Source organism: Carassius auratus, chromosome 1 (assembly GCF_003368295.1).
Source record: "Carassius auratus strain Wakin chromosome 1, ASM336829v1, whole genome shotgun sequence".
NCBI lineage: Eukaryota > Metazoa > Chordata > Actinopteri > Cypriniformes > Cyprinidae > Carassius > Carassius auratus.
This window is the reverse complement of record NC_039243.1, coordinates 7,993,515-8,007,158: the sequence shown is the minus strand read 5'-3', so window position 1 is coordinate 8,007,158 and position 13,644 is coordinate 7,993,515. Positions and strand designations below refer to the sequence as shown.

The 13,644-nt window shown below is 35.8% G+C and overlaps 1 protein-coding gene and 1 long non-coding RNA gene across 2 annotated transcripts in view; one reads left to right on the top strand and one right to left on the bottom strand.

Annotated features, from left to right (window-relative positions):
* The window catches only part of LOC113049479 (uncharacterized threonine-rich GPI-anchored glycoprotein PJ4664.02-like), a 212,785-nt gene that overhangs the window by 111,386 nt on the left and 87,755 nt on the right, over positions 1-13,644 (top strand). The gene's annotated exons all lie outside the window — the stretch shown is intronic.
* Positions 4,937-6,749, bottom strand: LOC113053435 (uncharacterized). The gene is made up of 3 exons (XR_003277225.1): positions 6,389-6,749; positions 5,640-5,713; positions 4,937-5,514 (listed from the first exon to the last, which is right to left on the bottom strand). It is a non-coding gene; the product is annotated as an uncharacterized LOC113053435 (long non-coding RNA).

Below are 13,644 nucleotides of genomic sequence, written 5' to 3'. Positions count from 1 at the left end.
GATTGTTAAAATAGGGCCCTAAGATTTCAAATGTAATATACATTTCATATGTACTAGAATGCTGCAACACTTTGGTGTTTACTACATTCGTGTCACATCTTTACTTATTTGTCATACATATTGATTCTTTGGTCCTGAAAATAATAACGAGCAGAGGCACATATTAAGAGGGATTCATTTTGACTTGTTTCTCTCCTATTATAATCAATCACATTTTAGTAATAGCAGGAGTCACCAGAGGGATGCTCTTTTATCAAAATAAATTAATGCATTTCTGATGCATGTGAGCACCTGATTCAAGAATTCTAGATCTGTGGATTTCTGCATAAAGGATTTAAACATGGTAAAATGTTGACACTGTTATTGACAGTTGCAAACATCATAAAATTTGTCAAAATATTTAACTCACACTTGTGGGTCTGTTTGTTATATTAATTTACACACACACACACAAACTGTAAAACCCGGCAAGTAAACTTAACTCAAACCGTTTGAGTAAATAGATTGCCTTGATTTAAACCATACAAGTTTTAAAACATTGCAATTAAGTAATTAATTGATTAACTAAGTGCTGATTGAGAATTAGTGATGAACAGCTGCTGCTAACAAACAGAATCACTGAAGAAAAGAGAAACACAAGAACTACTACAACTGACTTCAGACACAGCCTAAGATGAAATCAACTGAAATAAAATACATGAAATCTCTCAAGATCTGATTAAACAACCCCACAAACAGCATCACCAGCTCCACTTATTAATAACCAGACTGACTTTATTTCTGTCAGACGTCTACAGAAGATCTTATTGAGAATGAACTAAGGTTTAGATGTTGATTTATTGTTTCATTTGAAGTAACCATGTTACAGATCAGTGTTTGCTTTAGTTGGGCTCTTGACCCTTGACTTTTGTTTTGGTTCATTTTTTCTTTGGGTGTTATAACCATGTGTTTTTGAAACACGTTGAATAATTACACAACCCATATTTTATCAGAGTTTAAACTTTGAACAGTTTCATAATTAATGGATGATTAACACCACCAATATACAGTAAAACAATCAACACCTAGGTACAGGTTAGGTATAATATGTTATCCTGATGGCACTGGAATTTTCTTTGGAGAAAAGCAGCTTTTGTGTGTGTTTGTAACACCTGACCTGGGCTTTTGAGTTACAACAAACATGTTTCATAAACACATGGTTACAACAACCAGAGAAAAAATAAATTAAGGCAAAAGTCAAGGGTCAAGAGCCCAACTAATACAAACATTGATCTCTAACATGGTTACTTCAAATGAAACAATAAATCAACATCTAAACCTTAGTTCATTCTCAATAAGATCTTCTTTAGACGTCTGACAGAAATAAAATCAGTCTGGTTATTAATAAGTGGAGCTGCTGATGCTGTTTGTGGGGTTGTTTAATCAGATCTTGAGAGATTTCATGTATTTTATTTCAGTTGATTTCATCTAAGGCTGTGTCTGAAGTCAGTTGTAGTAGTTCTTGTGTTTCTCTTTTATTCAGTGATTCTGTTTGTTAACAGCAGCTGTTCATCACTAAAGCTCAATTATCACTCAATTAATCACTTAATTATTTAATTGCAATGTATATTTTCTTTCAGTGAACTCAACTGAATTAAGTTCAGAGTACTCACAACTATTGGTTTTAAAACTTAAATGGTTTAAGGCCCCCTTCCTCAAATCTTGCCCTGGAGGTCCAATGCACTGCAGTGTTTAGCTCCAACCCTGATCAAAGTCACCTGTCTGGGATTCTCTAATGATCCCAAAGAGATTAATTGGCATTGATAAGCATGCTCAAGTGTGTTTGATTAGGGTTAGAGCTAAACTCTGCAGGAAAGTGGATCTTGAGGTCCAGATTTGAGGATCCCTGGTTTAAGGCAATCTGTTTCCTCAAATGGTTTGAGTAATCCTAATTTGTAAGGTTTTTAAGGATATCTGTTTACTCAAATGATTTGAGTTAATTTAGTTGTCGGGTTTTACAGTGTGGATTTTAATCAAAACCTTCTTATTAAACACACATGGTGATGATAATATTATCACAGCCAAGGCTTTAATAATAAACATTGTAAACATACTCCTCACAATATTCTATAAAAATAAATAAAAAGTAGTTTCAGTATTTATTTATTTTTTTGTACATTTAACCTATTTCATTATGGGCTGTTTGTTACAAATGCACACAGGAAACGAGAGATCCAATCGCAGTATTTAATGGGAAATCCAAAAATCACATCCAAAAACAGGCAAGAGGTCATAACAACAAAATCAGTCCAAAAACAAGAAACATGAAAAAACACAAGGGACCACGAGAAAGCCGGGTGACAGAAAAGATGGACTCCATGAAACAGATTTTTTTAAATGGTTTTTATGGACAGGTGAAAACGATTAAAGTAGAGACAGCAGAGTGCAATTAACAGGTGTGCAATTAACAGTGATGAATGGGACAAAGGCTTGTGGGAAATGTAGTGCCTGCATCAGAGTGACTATGGGGAAGTGAGACCAGTAGTGGACACCCAGGGAAACACCTAATATATTTTTTTAACTCCACTAATGTGATCAAGTGTTATCCTTAAAGCATTTGTTTTTTATTAGAAAACCCAAAATCGTTATCTCTTGAATATTTTTTAAATAATTTTACGTGAATAAAGTTTTTTGGCATTATGATTGTTTATTGTCAGATACAACCTCTTACCATGATCTTTTATGTAATAATTTGGCAATAATAATAAAAAAGTGGGTCAGGTGCACAAACACCTAACAGCGACTTCGATCAGCTGCTTGAAGATCTCATCTTTGGAGAAGACTCTAAAAATGTAAGTATTACTACTCGAAAATTAACATTACCCCATAATGAACTGCATCTTTTGCCCACCCCAACACTTACCATGCAATAATAACGATAAATGCCAACCAATAATTATATATTTTTTTTTTTCTTAAAATTACATTTTAGTAAAATAAGCCAAATGTATTTTCTTTTGTGACACAGCTATACATGAATATATACTAGTTAAATAAATGCAGTCGATGTGAATACATCCATTTTCAGTCAAGCAATTAATACATGAATGGATAAAATATTTATATTTTATTTACTGAGAACCAAAAATATGTCTAAATGATTAAAATAATGTATAAAAGTTAGCATCACAATAAATGCATACATGCACAAGTCAACAACACATGATACAAAGCTTCATTCAAACTTATTGTTCTAACAATCAAGTATTTACAGATGGTGAACCCACACAGCAAAATCTCCAGTGTTAATTTAACACTCTGAGTGTAGAGTCTGTGGACTCATATAAACTCTGAAGCAGTGTTAAAAGTAAAACACTGAAGCAGAGTTGAAGTTAATGAGATAATTACGAAATTAATTGGGTCATGATTGAGCATTATTGAAGACACCTGATATTAACAAGCAGACTCACCAAACGAGAAAATCACAATTTGTGTGTCACCATTATAGTGGTGAGTGTTGGCTTTAGTTGGGATCTTGAACCTTCAAATGTTTACTTTAGACTTTGTGTTGCTGTGGTAGCACAATTATAACATACAGACCAGACCAAAGGCAATCATGTGTGCTATTGATTGTGGTTTGAACTAATTGTCATGTAGTGATCTGAATGTGTGAGTTCAGGTTTCCTTAATGTATACATAAATTAAGTGGGAAAAACAAAGATGGCAATCCATCATTTTTGGCACAATATGACATGTTTTTAAAAGTTAGTTCTACATAAAGAAAAAAATCTTTAGTTTAGAAACACAGACATCAAGAATCAGCGTGAGCATCACAACAACGGTGACCATCAAAAAAGCATGTTGTAGCCAACAAAAACTCATCCATGGCTCCCATCATGCATTGCGGCATGAATAAATTATGAGCTGAACTGTCTTTTTAACTTTTTATTCTAACTATATTTTATTTTGCTGTTTTTATGTTAATTTTTAGTATCTAGTTTTGTGATGTTCAGAGTAGATCTGTTTATCTGAATATGCTGTTTGTCACCGTTGTTGAGATTCATACGCTGATTCTTATTATCTGTGTCTGCCTAAAATAAAAACTCTTTACTTAAAAAAAAAAAAAAAAAACACTTGCAAGAGAAATGAATAGAAAATGCAGACGCTTTCATTGTGGAATCAAAGCTTTTACAATCAATAATGGAAGTTTTATTTAGAGAAAACACTATAAATTAGTTCAGTAACTCAGGTCTAACAACAATTACATTAAAACATAATCATCACCACTCGATGACTTTTGCTCTTGACTTCCAAAACTAATTTTTTAAGTAAAAAGCTACAAGCCACAAGCCAAGATCCCAACTAAAGCAAACACTGACCACTATAATGGTGACACACAAATTGTGATTTTCTCGTTTGGTGATTCTGCTTGTTAACATCAGGTGTCTTCAATAATGGTCAATCATAACTCAATTAATTTTGTAATTATCTCATTAACTTCAACTCTGCTTCAGTGTTTTACTTTTAACACTGCTTCAGAGTTTATATGAGTCCACAGACTCCACTCTCAGAGTGTTATTATTTGCTGTGCAACATCCTCCTGCCATCTGAAAAAACCTGATACAGTTCTGCCACTGCACTTCACAATCTCACTCTTCTCAATGGGGATGTCGTTGAGCAACAGGATGAAGAAGACCTTGATGACGGCTCTCTGAACCACACAACCTTGAAGCTAGAGCAGGGGAACACGTGCAGGACAATCTGACTGCTGTGTCTGCTCCAAACTTTCGTGTGCCTGCACCCCATGAAAAACATTACACAGAGTTTACAAGTACATGATTTATTACTTTTGTAGTGGGCAAAACCACTGAAGTGTTTCAAATATATAAATAAATTATACATTTATCCAAAGTGACTTACAGTGCATTCAGACTAACAGTTTTTAATTTAAAACATGTGATCCCTGGTATTCGAACACACAACCTTGCACTGCTAACACAATACTCTACCACTTGAGCCACAGGAACACCAGTGTGTCCTTGAGCAAGGCTCTCTTCTCCAGGTTGATCAGGGGATTGTAGGCCCCTGTAATAAGAGCACTGTCAATCACTTCAGATAAAAGCTCCATCACATTTTTTGATGATGCTTTTGAAGCTTCTGAAAGTCAGCCTTCATTGTTTAAACATTAACCAGCTGAACAAACATTACCAAAATCACATCCTCAGTGTCTTGTGGTCTTTCTCTAGATGCTCTCGCTGGCTCTGAGGTCACTGAGGATGAAGACACCACAGCAGCATCTGGTCCTGATGAGACAGTAAGAGCTGGAGTGATGGAGCGTCTCATCTGTGACTCTCGATCATTTCCAGGATGATGCTGTGGTCTTCTCCATCCTCAGTGCACACACCAGTCTACAGACATGTTCATGTCCTACAAAAATACACATACACAATACAAAAAGTCATTACATTATTCTTTTGTTTCAGGTTTTCCCTCTTTTTCACCTTTCCTTGCAGGTCCTGCTCCACCACAAAAGATCTGCAGCAAATGCACAGAAATCAAGAATAAGAAAGGAGGTGTAATAGTTGTTTAAAATTACATTAATTAAAATAAAATACAACTTAAGATTTAAAATGTTTCATTTATTTTTGTAGTGTACTTACACAAATCCTTTGATGGTAGCATTCCTTCATCAGTTACTCTACAGCAGATAAACACACGTGTGTCTCATCTGTCCCTGTAACATCCAGACAAGAGTCAGTCTCCTCTGTCATATATCTGTGATATACTGCATTTACATGTTGAACTAATAACTGATGTAACTCACTTTTTATCCAACACAAATGTTCCTTAAATTATCAATATTGCAAATGGACAAATAAAATAGATAACTTATGTTTAGTTACTTTATGTAGATTTGTTTGTTTACATGAGTCACTTCATCTATAGCAGTGTTGACAAAAGTGAATTCTACACAATATTACACACACATATCACCTGTGACACCTGACACCCAGACACCTGTTTCATGTCTGTTAGATGTGCTCATCTACAATACTTTTCAAACATTATCCAGTCAGATGATAAATAGACATTTTAGTACTAGTCTTCAAGTATATATAGTTTATGTAAATCTACTATTGAGTCATGTACTTAATGGAGCTCCCCTGTTAGTTATGCATTATAAAACATGTTTACAGCTAAATCACAAATATGCTATATTATGTAGGTCACAGACAGACTGAGCCTGTGATACCTGGGGAAAGCGTCTTTTTACCTTTTGCTTATATGTTGCTTACTTTACGCCTTAGTTTTAATAAATTATTAACTCCAAAAACAATACCACTGTATGAAAATGACTTATACACTTCAATTTAAATAATTATTTCGGAAAAAAAAATAAGATTCTCACCGTTGTCTCTCACAGCAAGCTGTCATATTTGTCTTCTTTCCAGTTTAACGGCGGTTGGCATCCAGCTTATTGGTGCATTACCGCCCTCTTCTGTTCCGGAGTGTGGGTCAGATAATATGTTTTCCTACTAAAACGTACACTCTCACATTGTCCCCTAACATTAATATCTACACACACAACATGCATCAAATCCTGCCTAAAACCCCTGCCTCCCTTAAAACTTAATCAATATTCTACTCTGTGCCGCCATATTGCCAATAACTTATCGTTTTGAGGTCTCGCATGGTTCTGTGTGATTTGGACAACTTCAAGTTACGCCTCCTACTTCAAGTTAAGCCCACTTCAAGTTACGCCCCCGTCTTGCAGTCTGCAGACTTACACGCTTGCCCCAAGGACCAGCTACCAGATGCTCCACCGAACACAACCAAGGAACACAGAGACCAGGAGGGAGGAGGACTGGTGGAGAATAAGGGGGAGGGATGGAGGGCCAGGTCCATAGAGGGAAACAGAGACCGGAAGTGAAACAACAACAACAGCAACAAAACAAAGAGGCCAGGAGGGAACGCAAAGTTCAGGGGCCTAGGGCAGAGCTGACAGGGCAGTAATCCAGGGTTGAGCAGGTGGAACTGGAACCCACCGGGATGGCACAGATGGAACTGGAACCCACCACAGCTGAGCAGTCGAGACAGAGGCCCACCAGGGTGGTGCAGAGGGCCACGACAGCCGAGCAGACAAGACAGATGCCCACCAGGGCGGCGCAGAGTACCACCACCTCCGTGTGGTCGAGACAGAAGCCCACCAGGGTGGCGCAGAAGACCACCATAGCCGTGCGGTCGAGACAGAAGCCCACCATGGCAGAACAGAAGACCACCACAGTGGGAACGATGGCAAGATCAACGGTGACTTGCCTTTGCTCATGAAGATCATTGGTGACTTGCCTTTGCTCATGAAGAACACTGGTGACTTGACTTGACTCATGAGGTCTAACTGTGGTTGGGCTTGACTCATGAGCATTATTGCTGACTTGATCTTGCCCAAGAAGAACACTGGTGATTTGACCTTGCCCATGAAGAACACTGGTTACTTGACCTTGCCCCTGAAGATCATTAGTGACTTGACTCATGAGGTCTAACTGACTTGACCTGACTCTGGAGGAACCACAGGGACCTGACTCAACTCTGGAGGGCCACGGGTACCTGGTCAGTGGGCACATGACTTAACTCTGGACGGTCACCTGTGGATGCCATCCTGAATGTTGTATTTGATCACTCATAAGTGATATACAGTATAATTTTACTTGAAGACTGGAAGTCATGGGCGTAGGTTTGGTCTCAGCTTTGGTGGGGACACCCCCCCCCCCCCCGGAATTATTTTGTTGTAAGATACCAGTGATTTAATGGTGATTTTGTATAACTGCATAATCTCAAAAATGTACTTTCAAAAAATAAAAATCTGAGACTGTGTAATGCTGAACAACCAAACGTTTTATTAAGATAAATTATTATGTACATTAGTATTTACACTAACAAAAAAAGGAAACTCTGCCACAAGGAAACAAATCTAAATAAATAAATATAATAACCTTTTTCTATTATAAACACTATTTACCCTCCAGTACACTCACGTTTATGTTGACTGCAAGATTCTAAGTTAAGGTAACTTACAGGCTAATTGACATTCAGTTACTTGCTAACGTAGCATTCTATCATCCTGGGTAATACTATCACCAGTTAATACTATTTTCCACAGAATCTGCATTTGAAAGCCTGGTCAGTCACTACTGCTAGTTTATTTTTGTGGCTAGCTAGTTATTTTGCCTACTTACACTCTGACTCTGCGTTATGAAAAAGCTTCTTATGTCCACTTTCTTCTTCTTGGGTGGCATCTTGTAACTTACCGCCGGCGTCGTCAGCATGCGCACGCGCACACATACACACACACAGCGCGCGCACACAAACCACCCGCTCGCTGCTAGTGCAAGCACAAAAGTAGTCCCGGCCCGCGCGTGTAGCCTGTCAGATACCCCGCCGCCAATCAAATTACAGCGTTTCCTGTACTGTTGTCGTCCTGGCCGTTAGAATCGATCCAAATAGCATTGCAAAGATCCAAATAGCAGTTCAAAGGAGCTTGCTAAATATTGGTGGGGACAAATTTGTCATCTCAAAATATTGATAGGGACTAGTACCTAGCGTCCCCCCCTAAACCTACACCCATGCTGGAAGTGAATATTTATTAGGCAGGTTTTCTTTTACACATAAAATGAGGCAAAAACAAGATTTAACTCAGACTAAAAGTTAAAAATAAAAAAATAAATTGCCCATGAGAAGGATGCAATACTAATGCAGTATTAGAATTTGCAAGACATGACCATTTGACAGCGACATGCACGTTGGGTCAGAAAAAAAAGGTGGAGAAAAAAAGGGACATGTTAACTGCAAAAGAATTAAGAATTATGTGTGAAACCACCAAGAACCATTAAGTCTCCAGTGCCACCATTTTCCAAAACTACAACCGACCTGGAGTTTCCAGAAGTGTCAGTGTGTCAGGTTCTCAGAGACTTTACTTGAGGAAGAAATTCAAAAAATTGGACCCTCACTTTGTTAGAATAACATGCTGAAGTGTTGTGTAATACATAAAGACCTGTATAGGTTTAATGGACAGATACACTGAGAGTGACTCTTGAAGGACCAGCCTCACATCCTATTATATCACTCTTTCAAGAACTTACATTTCAGAAACTGGCAGTAAGTTTTGGGATTTTATTTTTAGCAAAATATCTTTATAAACAGAAAAATTAACTATAACAGTTGTTTTAAATGTTTTCTTCACTTTTCACAAAAGAAAACTTCCATAATAGACTGACTCTGATTTGACAGGAATACCGTAGCTTGAAATATGAAATCAAGCCATCATCCACATCATTTCTATATTTAAAATATAACATGAATAACCCTTAGAACTATATGTATACATTTTCTGTTATTTTTTACAACAAGAGTCAATAAACCATGTTTAAAGGATTGATGAGATTTGTTATGACCATCGTATTGAGGAAGTTAAGAAAGTAATGTTGGGAAGCTTAGAAAAAACCCCCGAATGATCGATTACTAGCTGCTGCCAACATTACAGCAACCATAACAGTCCATGTGGAGTCCTATGGTTAAAACTGATGTTGAATAACACAGGATGTTGTTAGGTCACTGATAATACAGTTAATAGGAACTAGACGTGTACTATTGTTAGGTATACCTTTGTATTTGAATTTGAATTTGAGAAGGAAACAGTGAGCTCAAATTTCCATACCAGGATGCTGAACAGATAACATCAATAAACATCAATAAACAGCACACACAAATATTTGATTCATTCATTTGTGTCAGTGAGGATCACTGTATGTCAACTTATTTCAGGTAAGATCTTATTTCTGCTCATAATGATTCTCATCAGTCTATGTACTACACATCAAACAACATGAACGTGTGTTGATGTGTGATAGTGTGATTTGTCTGTAGTTTGCTGTTTACAGTATTGAGATATTTGTGTTTATTTATTTAGGTATTACTTCATAGCATTTGTAGACCTACAGGAATTTTCAAGTGTGATTTATTGGAAACTGTATGTGATTCAAATATGATTTATATCTGATAGTTTCTGCAACTTTGTTTAATCTACAGTGCTTTTTAATTAAACTAGAGAATACTTTCATCCTTTATAAAATTTTTCTTTGACAATAAATTATTAAAACTATTATTTGTAAATCTTTATTCCCAAAGATTAACAAGAAAACTTGTCCTCTGAACTGCCTTTTGGATAAAGAGATATATATATTTAAATTGTGAAATTGTTAATGGCTTCCCTTCTCAATAAAGGCAAGTATTTTTTTTTTTTTTAATCATGATTAGAATTTAAATGTTTATTTACACTCACCAAAACTTTTTAATAGATAAATGAATTGAATCTCATTAAGTCCAATCCAATATTATTTTTTCTTCATAATTCATGACAGGTTTTATAAGAGCACCAATCTCTGTGATGCTGTGTAAGTATAAACTGTGATTTTGGCTTTGTATTTCTATTGTTATAAGACAATACACATAAGCAGACTCAGACAATTTGTTTAATACATCTTTTGACCAATCTGTTTATTCATTCAGCAGTTAATAAGAGTTAGTACTGTGGGATCTGATTAAAAATGTAATCATATTTAAATAATATCTGCAAAACTCAAAATCAAAAATTAAAATCACCACAGAAGATGCTTTTTTTCTCCAGTAAAAACTGTGTGAACACTCTGTTTCTTTTAAATAATGTTTAACATATGTTTAACATTTAACATAACTTTTATTTTTTTTGCATTCTCCACTACTCTTGAATATTCAGTCAAATTTTCACATGGTTCCACATGCAGTTCAAATGACTGGGTGGTCATTTTTAACAGTAAACCATTTTTTTTTTTTACCCACCCTAGAATGGTTCCAAACCTATGAGTCAGTCTTTCTTCCATGGATGTACATCCATGTTCAGAATACTTTAGAATACTTTGAAATAATTAAGCTATGAAACACACAAAGGCACATATTAAGTGGATGTCTTGTTTTTATGCTTTCCAACTCTAAATAAAAGTGATACGGTCTGTGTTTTATTTGCATTTTATTTTTAACAACAACAGTTTTCCACAGAATTTCTATTAACAACAACAACAACTACAACAACAACAAAATGTAATGTAAATTATATTTGAATACAATGAATGGGATTCTGTGCTGTTTCATGCTGCATTCCAAGCTTCAAAATTGATCCAGACACACAAAACAGTGTCATAACCAGAATGTTATTTTTCAGCAGGCCTGCACTGTTAAAAATCACTTTAAAAAAACTGCCAAATTATGATAGAAACATGCTGTTTTTCTTTTTAAAAAGGTGCATTCTGGGTAATATTCATAATTTTCAAGAAGGTTGCCTGCTGCTATATATCATATATAACTTGTGATATTAAGTTATTTTAAGTTGGGTGGACTTAAGTGCCCGTTTGTTAAGTTTACTCAAAAAAGCGCTTGCAATAAGTTTCCCTATTTTTTTAAGTTGACGCAGCTTTTTTTTTTTTTTTTTTTTTTTTTTACAGTGCAGCATTCAAAGTCTAAACTCAGAGATTGTGTCAAATCACACCCTACACCCTCATTCACTATTATCTTTTGATTTTACTAATATAGACCACCTGACAGAAAGAATGAAAACTAATGAGTGAATTCAGACACTAATGAACAGTTGCTGTTAACGAGCAGAATCACTGAAGAAAAGAGAAACAAGACACACACAAGAACTACAACTGTAATATACACTACAGTCTCCGTGCTCACAGCGTTCCAAACACCAACAATTTTATATATATTTTTTTTAATTTTTATTTTCATTGTCTGGCTATCTGGGACTTCGGTATGGAGTTAAAGGTTAAGATTTTAACTTTTTTCGCTAGTATTCTATCACATTGTGAGTTTATATTAGCACCTTTTGTTGTTTTCTCGTGGTAACTGATAGAGCGTTTGGACACGGAAACGTTGCTACGTGACGTCAGACTTAACAAGCGAATACAGCTGGTCTCCCAAGCTGGTTTTTATGTGGTTTTGGCCACTGTCACGCTGGTCTTAGCCGGGTTTTAGGTTTTTACTGAATCCACTGGTTTTAGCTGGTTTTAGCCGGTTTAGCATAGAAACATGCTAACAACATGCTAATTATTCACTAATCAGGCTAGAAACATGCTTTTAACATGGTTTAAAGTGGTTTTGGCCACTGTCACACTGGCCTTGGCTGGTCTTAGCTGGTTTTCTTTTCTTAATCAACTGGTTTTAGCTGGTTTTGTATAGAAAGATGTTAGCAACATGTTAGTAACTTGCTAATCAGACTAGAAACATACTTTTAACATGGTTTTAAAGTGGTTTTGGACACTGTCACACTGGTCTTAGCTGATTTTAAGCTTGTTTTGCTGAAATGCTACACTGTAAAAAATTTTGCCGTTAAATAACAGTAATTTTCTGGCAGCAGGGGTGCCAGTAAAGTACTGTTAATTTACAGCTCTTAACCATTAATTTACCGCTCTTATTTTTTAAGAGTACTTTACCGTAAATTCTACCATGGAAATTAACTCCACTCCCACTGCTTCAAACAGTTCGAGTTTTTAAAACTTGCATTCCTACGATGTTAGTACTATGAACTTATTTCATTTGAGTCCACTGAGAAGGAATATTTCTTAATATAACGATGCAAACACTTAATGTGCAGTAATAAAGTAACTAAATACATGACTTTTACTCAAATCACTGCAGCTCATTGTCAGCTATAGCACACATGTATGTGCTTAAGTACTTAACACAGAGATCATCACTGTATCAGCGACTCCACATTTACTGTGTTTATATAAAGCAGCAGAAGATCAGAATTTGTGGCTCATCATTGACTGAAGCACAGGCTCTACTCTCCAGCACAATGGTGAACAACCAAACTACATTAAACTAAACGATCTCTATTGTGCAAACACACATTAATACAGTCAAGTTCAGTATTTACTCTCATTATCAGTGTATGACTTTGCCTAATTTGTTTTCTATGGATGTTCACAAATATTTTAGTTAAATTAACTTTTTTTTTTTTTCATTTGGTAAATCCGACGTTTACATTTTACAGTATATTACTGTTTTTCCTTGACTTAACGGCAACAAACTGTAGAAAAACACATTTTTTGCTGGCAAACATTTATTTACGGCAAGAAACAGTAGAAAAACAGTCATTTACTGCACTGTTAAAAATCGCTGTAAAAAAACGGCCAAATTTCGACAATAACATACTGTTTTTCAGTAAAACAGTGCATTCTGGGTAATATTCATCGTTTTCGAGAAGGTAGCCTGCTGCTATATATCGTAAATTAACAACGTTCAAAGTCGACACTCAGCGGCTGTGTTTCAAATCACACCCTACACCCTCATTCACTATTCCCTACATGAGTTTACTAATATAGTCCACCTGACAGAGAGAATGAAAACTAATGAGTGAATTCAGACAATGATCAACAGCTGCTGTTAATGAGTAGAATCACTGAAGAAAAAAGAAACAAGACAAACACAAGAAATACAACTGACTTCAGCCACAGCTTTAGATGAAATCAACTGAAGATTTAAACAATCAACAAACAGCTTTATCAACTTCACTCATTACTAACCGGACTGACTTTATTTCTGTCAGATCAGAGATCAGAGATCAGAGAT